Below are 14,280 nucleotides of genomic sequence, written 5' to 3' on the forward strand. Positions count from 1 at the left end.
ACACAAACGCAAAGCATAAGATGAAGCATCGCTGAATATGTTTCCAAACCAACTTCAAAGACCAACTTTCTAGCCAAAGACTAGAAAATATGGTGAAGCATATCTTCCCTTTGGTTTCACCTGCACAAGTGCCAAGGTAGGTCTCCCCTGCAGAATTGGTTTTCCCTTCGTCGGGAGCACGCGCTGGGCTCTTCAAATCACGGACAAGCACTATCCCACATTCTTGATTTTTAGTTCACAAACACTTGTTGTAATGACTAACTACTCCTGACATTTTGGAGATGTTAGCTCTTTATACAGTAAAGTTACAGTGGGATACAAATAACATCAGGCTGATCCTGCCACGATTTGTTCAAATCACAGACAAACAGTATCCCACAGTTGTTTATGTTTTTGAACCCATTTTGCACAGAGAGGCATTTTTTGAAAAATGTATTGATAGCAATGTTGAATATTATTACACAGGGAAAAAACAACTACACGTAATATAATCACACCGTGACGCCTCTGCCTTTCTAAATGGAGGGACAGTAACTGCGTGTGTAAATGTAAGCGTGTAAAACCTGAAGATAGTCAGATTAACAGTAACAGTATTTTGTCTCTATCTGCCATTCTGCAATTCATCTCATGTAAACAATAACGCGCGCACAGCGTGACGTGAAAAAAGGCACATACCTTTGACGTTGCGTGACGAACTCTGTATTCCTCGTCCACACGTAAACGCAAAAAAGGAGTTTTAAAAAATCTCCGTGTTCGGTGATTCCAAACGCCGTTTATGTGTGGACGAAAGGCCCAAACGCATAGAAACAGCTGCGTTTTCAAAAATACCCGTGTAGGAGTGGACGTAGCGTAAAAGAGTTAGTAGTTTATTCTATTACTACCTGTCATTTATTGCAGATTACTTGTATTTGCTTAATTGTTTACTAAATGTTTAAGGTGTGAAATAAACCGCAATGGAGCAAAATATGGGTTTGTGTGGTTGGAGGATGTGTTTGTGCATGCATGCGCGCGCGCGGCCGGGGGGTGCGAACATTTTTCTTGTAAAACAAAGGGGGGCCTAGCAAAAAAAGTTTGGCAACCGCTGCCCTAAGTAATGTAGCCTCATGGGCAGTGTAGTCCGTGCTGCAGGGAGAATGGACTGCCATACCCGTTATGTGTCTGTGAGCGAGGGAGGGAGAAAAGGGAGAGAAAGGAAAAGTACGAGCTGTCACCGAGCAGAAACCGGAGCTGGAAGCATGTAAATATAATAATAACCACTGCAGCCAAGAAGAGTGCCTGACGAGCCCAGTTGTAAGTAAGCTATTAAGACTCGACTGTACACTGTGTTCGTGTTTTCCTCCGAAACAATAAGTTCCGTTGGAGCAGCCTTTCAACGCCTCTCTCTGTCTCTCGCTAGCAAAGTTGACCCAGACAACAAAGTAAAGCTAGTTTTTAGCTACGAACCCGACACGAACCCGACGTATTAGCCAGAGGTCCCTTTACTACATACTCTGCAGCAACACAGTGCCATCTAGTGGCTGATGCAAATATAGGTCAACATGTTACATCTCCCTTCTTAAAAAAAAAACAAAAAACAACAAAGCAACTCCCCAGATAGCAAGGAAACATTGAAACAATGTTGAGTCAATATCAGGCGATGTCATTGAACCAACGTTGAGATCTGACGTTGACCCAACGTCACTCTTGCACCCATTTTTAATGTTGAAACAACGTCAGGTTTTGATGTTGAATCAATGTTGAAACCTGACATTGATTCGATGTTATATTTTCTAACACTGTTGACACTGAAACAATGTCAGATTCTGATATTGAAACACTGTTGAGCTATGGTGTTGATTTTCCACCTCTTTCGCACAGTTGCTTTTTATTGAAAAAACAAAAAAGGTCAGTAGACATGTATCATTTGCAAAATACTTTATTAAAAGACAAAGTTTCCTATTTACATTTCTATGTTTCACGTCACTTTTTATTATTTACTCCGGGATGGGGATGCATGATGTGCGTCCTGCGTGCCACCCGTACGATCTGGAGCATATCTGAGCCATTTCTGGACTGCTTGAGCAAAGACCAACTCAGACATAGAGTTCGCCCCTACCTGCTGCGCCAGGCCATCTAGGACAAAAATAGACACACACACACAAAAAAACAAAGACAAAAAAAGGGAATTAGAGCACATGAATAAGCTCTTGTTAATTGTCTTCAGCAGGGAGAAAGTATGTAAACTCCTAGGCTGATAAACATGAAAGTCACCAGGCGGAAATCAGCAAACTGCCGCATTTGATTCCCAAAGAGCTATAAGCTGAAAATGTGATATGTCTTAGCATGGTGTGCCGTGTATCCTTTAAAAAAAGAAAAAAAGAAAACATGGGGTCCTCGGGCTGTACAAAGTGTACAACCCGAGGACAAAACAAGCCGAAGACCAAAGACTCCATCTCCAGATTAATCGGACATGAAAGTCTTGTTATTAAGAAAGACAAAGTAATATAGCAAAAAACAGACATAGGAAATGTGAAATGCACCCAGCACATCAATTGATCCCTTTATTGTTCACTTTAGGCTCATAAAACTACAATAAATGTTAAAACTTACCAAATATGCATCTGCACAGCGCTGTCTCTTTAAATGCCCTTTTTTGCTTTGTCTGGTCCTTGGTAATTTTTCCCTGCCCAGTTGAGTACAGACGCCAGCTCCTTTGTAATGGCATAAACCATTACACGGTGGACTCGCACCTCCAGTGTGGTCCAGCAGCACCAATCAACGCAAAGCGTCTCACCTATAGACACATTTTAAGAGATGGAATTAGCGTGTCTCATGTCTTAAATGTGTATGCAAGTGCTTGTGTGTTTACTTCATGTAATTGATGATAGAAACATGTCATTTGGTTTTCCCTAAAGCCTGATTTTCAAGTCATACAAAGAATAAACCAAAGTATTGGCAGTACAATGTATTTCTGTTCCCTTTTGTTGGATATTCATTTGTTAGTTCTTGTAACTGCTAAAAGTGTTTACTAGTTTTTGCCTGTCACATATATTTGTTATACCATGTAAACTGTGAAATTCCAAGATTTTCAAACTTGCCTTGCAATAGTGGCCTCACAGAGTCTCTGGAATCTACAGAAAAAAAAATCACAACAAGATGACATTCAGGAGTATAAACTGGTGTTTTGAAGATAAGAGTACAATGACATTGTGATGCAGCTTTAAAGCTTTTTTAAAAGCATACCATCTATAGGGAAGACATCAGACTCTGCATGCTGGGGAGATCGCAAAGCTGTGTCGGTTTGTGCCGGAGTGGCGAAAGGTGCCGGAAGCTGGGTGGGGCATTATGATGGTTGCTATCAGTGGGCTGGGGGGCAGACTGCGGAGTGATGAGGGCTGTTTAGAAAAAGATAATTTTTTAAGTATTTAAGAATACAGACAACTTGTCAAAAAAGTTTCCTTGTGTCAGACACAGATATGTACACAGACACTAGACAGTATTTTATTACCTGGTATTTTCACTCGAGGGGCCTGGGGAAACCGTTTTTTTGTAGGCTGCTCATCCTCTGAGTCCGTATATGTGTACAGGGGATTTGGTCTAAAGAAAAGAAATTAAAAACGGTCTTAAGTAATTGTAAATATGCTTTTGGCATATTGTTTCCTAAAGTTAGTTTGATTTCTAACAACACACACAGGAAACAGAGACGTGCAAGAAGGTACAGTATACAATGAATTTTTGAAGTGCACAAGTGTACACGGCTTTGCATTTTTAAAAAGTTTACAAACTTCCACTTTTTGGACTATATTATGTGGTGATATTGCAGTATGCAAGCACCACAGATATGTATAAAAGACAAGATCATAAATTCTTAACAATCAAAGATATGTTTGTGAATAAAAAGGTTTTACTTGTGCTTTCTTTTAAGACTGGTCTGGGTTTCTTCTTCGGACTGAAGGTCAGACGTATCACAGCGTTCACGTGGATATCTCTGAAGACTGCGTTCTGCTTCGTGAAATGTGCCTGGAAATACAAACACAATGTACGGCCAGACATACATTACGTGTGGACAAAAGGTGCAAACGCATAGAAAAATCAGCGGTTTCAAAAATACGCTGGTACGTGTGGACGTAGCCTTATTCATTATTCAAGGCACAAACGGAAAGTCATGTACGCGTGCAACTTAAAGTTAGGTGAGCGTGCAACGTACAGTCACGTGGGCATGCTGCGTGAGCTTTCAAACTGAGTCTAAAGTTTTCGTGTGCGAATTGAAGCGAGTGCTCTCCAATCATCAAAAGTAACAAAGTCATTGAACACGTTTATACAGTTAACTTTACGTTTATCAATCATATATCACAGATTTAGAATTTTTTGTAGTACTAAGCAACTACAGAGCGAAAGTCTGGGTCAAGCGCCGAGGCGACGGCAAGAACAAAGGAAACCTCGAAGCGTTAAAGCTAGCTTTGTAAGGGAATATAACGAAGAAATTATGAAACGAAAATGTTTTCTTTGTTGATATACTTTGTTCGCAGTGCAATTTATTTGTTGCCGGATTGTAAGAAGTATAGACACAATTTCGGGCTCCCACATTTTGTGGGAGCAACGTAAATAACTGTAAAAAACTTGTTAATGTACAACATTAACGAATTTTTTACTGTTATTCAAATGCAAACATGGAAATAACGAGTAGGAAAAAAAAATCATTCATTCTTACCTTATACTAATCGTGGTGCAGGCCAGTGCAGTGCATGAACTGATGCCTTCTCCGGTCAATTCCGCTGAGAGTAAATCAAATGTCCCGCTCTACTGTACAAGACAATGAATACCTGGAGGGATGTACCAATGTGAGAGGGGTGCTGTGGAATAGTCCAAGTGATCGCTGCTTTAATTTCCCCGGTCAACTATACATAAATTGCACGTAGACACGATTTTTTAAAGCTGGTGAACTAGACCAAGTCATTGATAACAAATGAACAATAAATCTACTTTCTCTGGTACTTTATACCCGATCAGTTGCAATGCAATTTAATGCTCAACTACAAATCGATGGTTTTTGATGGTGACCGGAGCCGAATGATCGTCAACTATAAATAGACGTTTTCTCGACGTTGTTGTTGTCACCTGGTCGACTATAAATAGATCAAATATCAATGACACAAAAACAATGGTGAATCAACATCGTTACAACGTCTCTATAGTAAGACCGTCGGTTTACCACAGTATTTCAATGTTGTTACAACATTGGCATTTCAACCCCGACCATATACGACGGTTCGGATGAAAAATCAACATAGATTCAATGTCGTCTTGCTATCTGGGTCAGGCTTGTAAAACTCGTCAGGCAACTGAAATTACAGGAAGAAGCATCCTGAGCAACATCCATTAATAACATAGCATTCGACTCAATACAGGCTACATCATTACCGTAATAAACAGATGCATTTAGTGAAATCATTGGAACATCAACCATATGAACAGCCTTTTTTTTTTTAGGGCAGCAATCCGCCTGCACCCTTTACAATATTACAAGTCCAAGACCTGTCTTGGTTTAGTAACACGCCCATATCGAGTCGTGTATCCGGGTGTTGTAATGTCTTTATCAGGGGGCTCCACAGGCGGGGGCTGAGAAACCACAGCGCTGTCATTGCTTTTGACTGTCGGTTGAATGGACTCCTCACCTCCTACGCTGTTTCTGCCTTTGCGGAGGTGTCGGCAGCTCCTTTTCTATTTGGGCATAGTTCTGTGCGGTGCTGTTAAGTGACTTGGATGCGTAGGCGACTGGTTTGCCGTCCTGCAGCATCACAGCACCGAGGCCACTTTTGGATGCGTCGACCTGGAGTCGTAGCGCTTTCTTGGGGTTGAAGAAGGAGAGAACTGGGCCTGGTTCTCTAGTGATCAGCTCCTTCATTTGTTGAAAGGATCTGTCATGGTTCTTGTCCCATACAAACTCACTGTCCTGCTTTAACAGCTGGCGGAGCAGCGCGTTTATCTCTGACAGGTGTGGGGCAAATCTTGCTAAATAATTAACCATCCCCAGCACTGTTTCCAGTTCTGCCCTGTTCTGTGGGGGCGCCATCTCCTGGACTGCTTTTACTTTTTGTGGATCTGGTTTTAGTCCTTCGTGTGACAGTGTGTGACCGAAATAACTGACCTCTTTGACGCAGATGGTGCACTTGTCTGGGTTCAGTTTTACACCCCTCTCCCTGCTGCGCTGCAGCATGGCCCTCAGGTTGTCGTCATGCTCCTGTTTGGTTCCTCCGAAGACCAACACGTCGTCCACAATGGCTGCCACGCTCCTCAGGCCCTCGTAGGTCTCATCCACGCGTCGCTGGAACTCATCCTGGGCTGAGATTATGCCGAATGGCAACCTGAGGAAGCGGTACCTGCCAAACACAGTATTAAATGTGGTTAACAGAGATGATTCGTGGCTTAGCTTAATGGCCCAGTAGCCTGATCTGGCGTCCAAAACACTGAAATACTTGGCCCCAGCAAGTTTTGTGGTGACATCCTCCAAGGTGGGTAGAGGGTAATGGGGTCTTTGTATAGTCTTGTTGAGGGGTCTGGTGTCCAGACATACTCTGAGTCTGCCTGTTTTGGGTTTTTCCACGACAACAAGTGCATTCACCCAGTCCGTAGGATCTGTGACCTTGCATATGATGATTCCTTTCCATGTTGTCGAGCTCGTCTTTAAGTTGGGCTCGCAGAGTGATGGGAATCCGACGAGGTGGGCTGACTGTGGGTGCGACGTCTAGGTTTACATTGAAACTGCATTCACCAGGAAATTCTCCTATCCCTTTAAATACGTCAGCATACTCGTCTAGCTGGCCAGTCCAGCTATGCGGTCAGCTGGTGGGTAACAGGCATCTCCGAAAACATTAGAGCACTTTTGCAAATATGTGATGTCTTGATAAATCGAGCAGATATTTGAAATTTACACAGAAACATTCTCGCATGAAAATATCTTAAAAATTTATTTTGTGACCCAGAAAGAGTAATATTTCAAACTCCGCCACTCTGTGTTCCTCCTCCACTGCCTCGTTTGAGTTTTGGACAAAATAGATTCTGGGATATTGCATTTCGTCATTTCGAGCTGATTGGAGACCAAAACAGCCAATCAGATTTTTTTGCATCCAAGTCTGTGATTGGCTGGTTTTGTGGCACAAATATAACGGTGTACAGAAAGAGTTGAACGCGCACGGGCAGAAATGTTGAGAGCGCAAGCGACACATTGCGAGCAAGCGCAAATGCAAAAACTGAGCGAGAGGGGCTGCTATTGTGTGTGTGTATGGAAACACTGAAACATTTTTTGCATGCAGCAATGAATTTTGTTCACTCAAATTTAGCTTTTCTTCGCTCAAAATAAATTTATCCTCAAAATGCAACACTTGCATCTGCAAATTTTTTTACGTGCGCTCAAATTTTTTTTTTTACGTGCGCTCAGAATAGTTGCACAAAAATAAAGCCATACTTATGAATCTGCTTTCACAACTTGATGACTGAAGAACTGAAGAACAGAACTTACACATATACTATATATAAAACTGACAGATAAGACCTTTAAGGCAAAATTTCAATCATAGGTCTTGGTCATCAAAATTAATGACTGATGGTGGGGGGCCTTTGTGGAAAGTGAAACTTAAGCTTGGTGAGTAGAAATGCAACTGATGGCTAAAGCTGATGAATCAGTTATGAAATACTGATAAAAGATTGTGAAACTTGTGAGTTTCAGGAAGTCTTTTTTTATTTTTTAGAGATTGCACTGACATCACATTTGCATAGAAAAATGTCTCAAATAATCCCAAACACTCAGCATTCATGCATATTAAACCTCCAGACATATATATGACATTTCATATTAAGTAACAGAATTACATTATTATTTGAAAAAGTAAATCTTAAAAGTGTGTTAACATTACAAGTTTACATTCAGCAGTTATGGCAGAAAAAAAAGATGAGCTTCATGTCACCAAATACAATCCCTGTGTCATTTTACCTTGTTTTGGTGACTATTGTTTTGGTGACTATTGATGTATAAATATATTTACCTTAATTTTCCTTGGAAAAAGAAATAAAAAAAGAAATAGGTGGGCATGTATGGAGTAGAAGCAGTAATGTAATTGGTCAGTGGTTTAACACATTATATGTGTATAAAGTCACTTAAACCATTCAAAACAAAATAGGAAACAACACAGTATGCCTGCTTGGTAATAACACAGAACGTATGCCCTCAAACAGCACATATATGTTTATAGATGTCAAAAATGTAACTAAACAACAGTAGTTGTTGGGTTGCAAATTTTGAAGCCAATATGATAACATTATCCCACCAACGATGTGGAGGTCCAGCTTTTTTAGATCCAATTAAAATCAAATCACTCAAAAAAAGATCCTGAGGACCCGAGTTTATTAAACAGTGTCATATGAACAGCAAAACAGTACAGTACAGCAACACAACACATAGCAAAGCGAACCCTGGGGTGTAAAGTCTTTACGCACGAACAGTAGAGACACACAAAATAACAGACAGGGATAGATGACCCTCCTTTTATAGCAGTACCCAACCCCGCCCCTCCACCCGCTGTGTAATAGTGATGGGAATTCTGGATCTTTTTAGAGAACCGGCTCTTTCGGCTCCCAACCGGCTCTTCAGGTTGTTTTGTTGCTTTAATTAATTTATTATCATCAACAATATAAAATTATGCACAAAAGGAATTACTAATGTAAAAAAAACGTGGTTTTATTTATATATAAATATATAGGGTGGCCCCTAGAGACAAAGCAGAGAGAGAAAGAGAGCCAAGGACAACAACAAGAGATAACATCGTCACATTAGAAAGGTATAGTAATCATCCACGATTATTTTCAATTGTGGATGTTTATTCATGCAGTGAATCCTATGTATGCAATTCCAAGTAGGAAAACACTCTCTCAAAAAATCACCCCAGGCCTATATGACAGAGAATGTACATCTTTTTGTTTTGCATATTTTAATTTATATTTTATTGTGTTGTGGTTTGCAGTGTTTTGTGTTGTTTCACTTTAAATTTGTTTAAAAGGAAAAAGCTGAAAATTTAAATAGTTAAATAGTTAAAAGTTGAAATGTAAATAGTTGTTTTTTTATTTTATAATTTATTTATTACATTTTATGTGGAGTGAATAAATAAAAGTATATTTATGGTGGCCCCTAGAGACAAAGCACATACAAACTCCAAAACACATTGCTAGCGTTAACTGAACTTCCAAAACAGAGCTACCTAGATCACTTAAATTACACAATTGAAAGCATATATGTATATGTGGTACATGTATTGTTTGTGTATTTATACACAAACACTCATATACATTCAAATTATTTAAAAAAAAAAGTTCATTTACTCGTTACTACCACACACCAAATCCGGTCGTTGGTACTTCCTGGCTTGTGTAGCCACTAGGATCCTGGAGCATTTGTGTTTTGGAGTTTGTACGTGCTTCTGAGTTTTACGTGCGTCTGAGTTTGTATGTGCTTTGTCTCTAGGGGCCACCGTAAATATACTTTTATTTATTCACGCCACATAAATAATAAATGATAGATTGGTGTGGGGGTAGGGACAGGCTTAGGGCGTCGGGGGGTTCCCCAGGAGCATCTTCCTTGGGGGGCTCAACCCGGGGTAGCGGTCATGGCCAATTAAGGGCTCTGTTGGCTCTTAGGTGACGGTTTCCTCGTGGCTGCGTGCAGCGGGGCTAGGGGAGGGTCTGTGCTGACGGACGTGGGTTACTGACCTGGTAGCCTGGCTGCCCCTGGGTGGGTCCGGGACAGGCGTGAGGTTCTGGGGCGCTCCGTCTCTGGGCTGGGGCCCTGGCCGGGCCTCGGGGGCTCGGGTCCTGGTTGGTGTGTTGCTGGGGTTGTGGGCGGGTGGGTATATGGGGGCCCAGTCGTGGCGCAGGGCGCCGCCGGTGCATCGAGCCACCTGGGGGACTCTTCAACTGGTGGGGGAGGTTGTCATATCTTGCAGGAGCTTTCCTCTCCTCAGGAATTCTCTCTGCAGGAGGGGGAGATATAGGAGAGGTGGAGGAAGATCTCAGCCTGGGCGTCTATTGTCTGGTGTAGTCTGGAAGATGAGTGGATGATGGAGTGGGTGCAGTTTTCTCTGTAGTGGGGTCGGGTGGGCTGTCCCGGGCTCTGTGGGGCCGGGCGGCGCTGCTGCACTGGGCCCTGGTCCGGATGGGCCTGGGCCCCCTTTCCCTGGCGGGTTGCAGAGCATGGGGGTGCCTACTGGGGTCACTTGCCCCTCCCTTTCTTCCCTCCCCATCTCCAGCTGCCTCCCTCTTCCCGCTCCACCACAATCACCCACACATGCAGGGCCTTGGGGTAGGGGTGTGTCACCAGGGTGCAGAGGAGGCATCCCCCCCCTCTGTCCCCTTCTGGCTGCCTCTGCCTCAATTTTATCTCACAACTTAGACATTCACATTACTCACACTCTCATAACACATACATATAGGATCTTGGGGGTGGGCTCACAACACGGACTCCAAATTACCATCAGGGTGTACACCGCACCCCTGGCGTCGTTGCCCACCTCTCAATTTTAAATACACGTAGACATTGAGGGCTATCAGGAGGGGCTATGCGCTTACCTGCTGCTCTCTGGCAGGTAGCTCCATGCCCTCCTGGGTTTTAATTGCACCTTAGAACACATATACATCAACACTACATATGAGCGGGTAGAGGGAGGTTTGGAGTCTTCTCACACCCCCGGTCTCTGCGGCCTGCTGGAGCGGGGGGGCTAGGAGGAGGAGTTGGCCGTCCGACTGGGGTCTGGTGTGTGGGGCCTCCCTGCTGCTGCGGAGTCGGGGCAGTCTGCTTCTCCCCACTGCAGGGAAAAGGGTAACACCACCTGGGTCTGGGTGCAGTTTCCCCCTCCAGGGGCAAGGGTACCTGCCCGGTTCTTAGAGTACGCTTGGGGACTGTGATTGTGTGTACAGCGTCTCTTTATGTCTGTCTCCACGTTGGTTGAGTGTGGAGTAATTGCCTATGAGAGCATGAGGGTGGGAATGGGTGTTTGTATTTGAGTGTGCCTGTATGTCTGTGTCTATATGTCAGGTTGGGTATCAGACGCCACCTCTCTGGGGACATCTCAGGCCCTCCAAGGTTTGGAGGCCTATCTCCCCCCACCACTTCCCCTGCTGGTGGCAGACGCCCTCAGACATCGATGCGTTGGTGGTTCTTTGTGTCCGGGGGTGGGCGTCCGGGTACACACCGGCTCACTCCTTGGTGGCTGCTTATCCGGGCCTGGAACCTGGGGCTCGCTCGGGCCACTTCGGGGGTGGGGTGCCCTCGGCCTCTCGGCCTGGGGCTCGGTCACTCAGGCACAGCTGGCTGCCGGCGGAGCTCACGGGCACGTCACTGCAACCCCCCCTGGCTTCTGCTCCGCGGCTGCTGAGTGATCCCTCATCTGGGACTCTCCTCAGCTCTTTCTGGGACAGTGGCGCGGCTGCCCCTCTGTTGGTCTTCCTTGGTCTCTTGTGTTCTGGGGGCCTCTGGATGTCTGGAGTTTTGATCTCCTCCATACCTGCTTCATGCCCTGGAGGATGGGACTGTGGCCCCCCACACCCTCTAGCAGATCATTGCATTAAGGAACCTTTTAAATACAAGCGCGCTCATGCTCACAGGTGTACACACAGGTGATCACACACACAAACTACACCCTTTTTGGCTCCTACCTCAAAGCACACTGTGTGCTGTCGATCTTACGTGCTGCACAATAATGTTTAATATTAAGTATTCAGTGTTATATTCCCATATATCATTGTGATGTTGTTTATTCTATTACTCTTGTTTTCTTCTGCTTGTTTTCTTTTTTCTTTCTCAACAGGTGATCCAGGTGATCGATATATGTATTTTTTGTCTGCTTATTTTGTTGGTTTTTGTTTTTTGCCCTTTATCCCCGTCCCTCTTCTCCGCTGTTTTTTTTTTTTTTTTTTTTTTTCCCCCCCTCTTTCTTTCTCCCTTTTCTTCTCCCGTATCTAGCAAGTAAAAAAAATAAAATAAAATAAAATAAACAATAAAAGGTAAATCAAATGGACCATTACGGCAAGGCTGGGATGGTCCATTTGGTAAAGTAAATCCGTTGGGCATCTTTCTTCGCCTTTAGACAACAATGCTGATGGCAAAAGAACCAAACGGGACAGGTTTAAAAAAAAAAAAAAAAAAAAAAAAAAAACATAAATAATAAATGAAGTATAAATTACAAAAACCAACTATTTACATTTCAACTTTTAACAATTAAAATTTTCAGCTTTTTCCTTTTAAACAAATTTAAAGTGAAACAACACAAAACACTAGCAAATTTGTTACAGAAGGGTAGTTCTTGTTTTTGACAGCGAAGACAGGCAGAGAGGCTGCCAGGTGCATCTTTAGCAGGGCCAAGTTTATTTAAACCTATATTTGGACTTGTCACTGTTGGCTATAACAAAAGTTACTTATTGATCAAAGGTTACTCATTGATCCTAATTACTAAATTTCATTTCATTGCATGTGTAAACAAGTACATATGATTACACACACACATATACATATACATAGTGTGTAGACATAGTGTATACAAGTATATATGATTACATAGTATAACAGTGAGTGCATGTTCAGTGTATACAGGTATATAAGTAGCGAGGTACTGACCTGTGGATCTCTTTACATTGTAAATGTTTAATCCTACGCTACATGTTATTTATCTCCCATTGAGTATGTTAGTCATATGCTATGTATAAAAGCTCTCAACTTTTCCAAAATGGTGTAGAGCCGGCTGCAGCATGATTCATTTATTACAATTTCAGTTTCAGTTTCTGGGATGTTTTCAATTTTCCCTCCTGTGGCTACAAAGAGTCACAGAAGCCTACATGAAAGCCTACCTACCCGAAAAGAGTCTGTATCCATAATTTGTGGATCTACTGATTTGTCTTTGTTGTGGCAACTTTTTTCATGTACTGCAGATGATGAAATTATCTTTATTGGAGAAAATGTCCTTAAACTATTTTTGTTCATACTTATTGAGTTCCCTAGCTACTTCTTTACTATGTGAATACACTGTTTGAATAAGAAGGGTATCATAGATTTAAAGACACATATAAAGCAAAAATTTGGAATGAATTTTATGTGACTGTTCATATAAAATCCAAAGAAGAGTGAAAATCCAAAAGCTGCTGCAATCCTTTATATGTTGTAGGTGTGTGTATGCGTGTGTGTGTGCGATGTCGAGTCTCAGATGCAGTTTTGTCCTGTTCTGGATCATCTGTGTCATTTCTCTGTTCGTCTATTTTAAGTGACATTGAATGACATTGGATCCATAAAGCATTTGTTTGTTGTAACAAGATATTTGTGTATTAATCAGTTTTACCTTCTGGATAAAGTGACCCTGAAAAAAAGATGTCTTGGGTGGTTCTGTGAGGAAGCGCGATGGGGAGGATGCTGATCAGTCTCTGTGTCTCATGAATGACGGCGTCAGTGAAGGGCAGATTTTTCCTGCCAGCAACCTGCACCTGTCGGTCTCCTATGACCCTCCTCAGCTCCTCCTGGACCTCATCTGGAGCATAAAAGAGTACAGTGGACACATTTCATCCCCGTTAGACTAACTACAACACTCCACTATGCTCAATAAATGCATGAGGGTCATTTCCTTTTTTTGTTGACCTTAATGTATTTAAGTTGTGGACCCTCACCCTGTATCTTTGGGTACATGGCCATAAGCAGAAGTGTCCATCTAAGTGCAGTTGATGTTGTCTCAGTGCCAGCAGCAAACAGATTCATGACTGTTATCATGAGGTTATCATCATGTAAATGACTGTTGGTATATTTGGGCTCCACCATTTGTTTGTTTGTTGCCTCCTTTGCTGACCTCCCTGTTCACACGTGTCAGGACAGTGAGGATATCATCCATCTCCTGGCTGCAAGGACAACATGTAAAAAACAAAAAAAGATACATCTTGGAGAGTTGGAAAATTTTAACAAAACACCCAGCTCATGTCAACACCATGTCTGAAAGCATCAAAAGCAGAGATTTTATGCATTTGATTTGTCTTCCCTGAAGACTTGCGCCTCAGAAAATGGGGGGCTTTTTTGTAAAAATGAGTGTTATGTTGAAACAGTTAAAACTGTGCCTTTTGTAAAACCCCTTCAATGAAAGCTCAAGGTCTTCACTTCACTCACATCATGATTGTTTGAAAATTTATTGAGGCGTTCTACAGAGGAAAAACTACTAAATTTGTGTCTTTATCCAAAATTCTATGGACCTAACTGTATATAATAGGATTACATTAAAAAAAATC

At 42.4% G+C, this 14,280-nt stretch overlaps 1 long non-coding RNA gene across 1 annotated transcript; it reads right to left on the minus strand.

Moving 5' to 3' along the window:
- Positions 1 to 1,976: 1,976 nt before the first annotated feature.
- LOC134627281 (uncharacterized) lies at positions 1,977 to 4,289 on the minus strand. The gene is made up of 6 exons (XR_010093881.2): positions 3,888 to 4,289; positions 3,488 to 3,576; positions 3,223 to 3,374; positions 3,078 to 3,110; positions 2,590 to 2,773; positions 1,977 to 2,112 (listed from the first exon to the last, which is right to left on the minus strand). It is a non-coding gene; the product is annotated as an uncharacterized LOC134627281 (long non-coding RNA).
- Between the last annotated feature and the right edge of the window lie 9,991 nt (positions 4,290 to 14,280).

This window comes from Pelmatolapia mariae, linkage group LG5, assembly GCF_036321145.2.
Source record: "Pelmatolapia mariae isolate MD_Pm_ZW linkage group LG5, Pm_UMD_F_2, whole genome shotgun sequence".
In the NCBI taxonomy this organism is placed as follows: domain Eukaryota; kingdom Metazoa; phylum Chordata; class Actinopteri; order Cichliformes; family Cichlidae; genus Pelmatolapia; species Pelmatolapia mariae.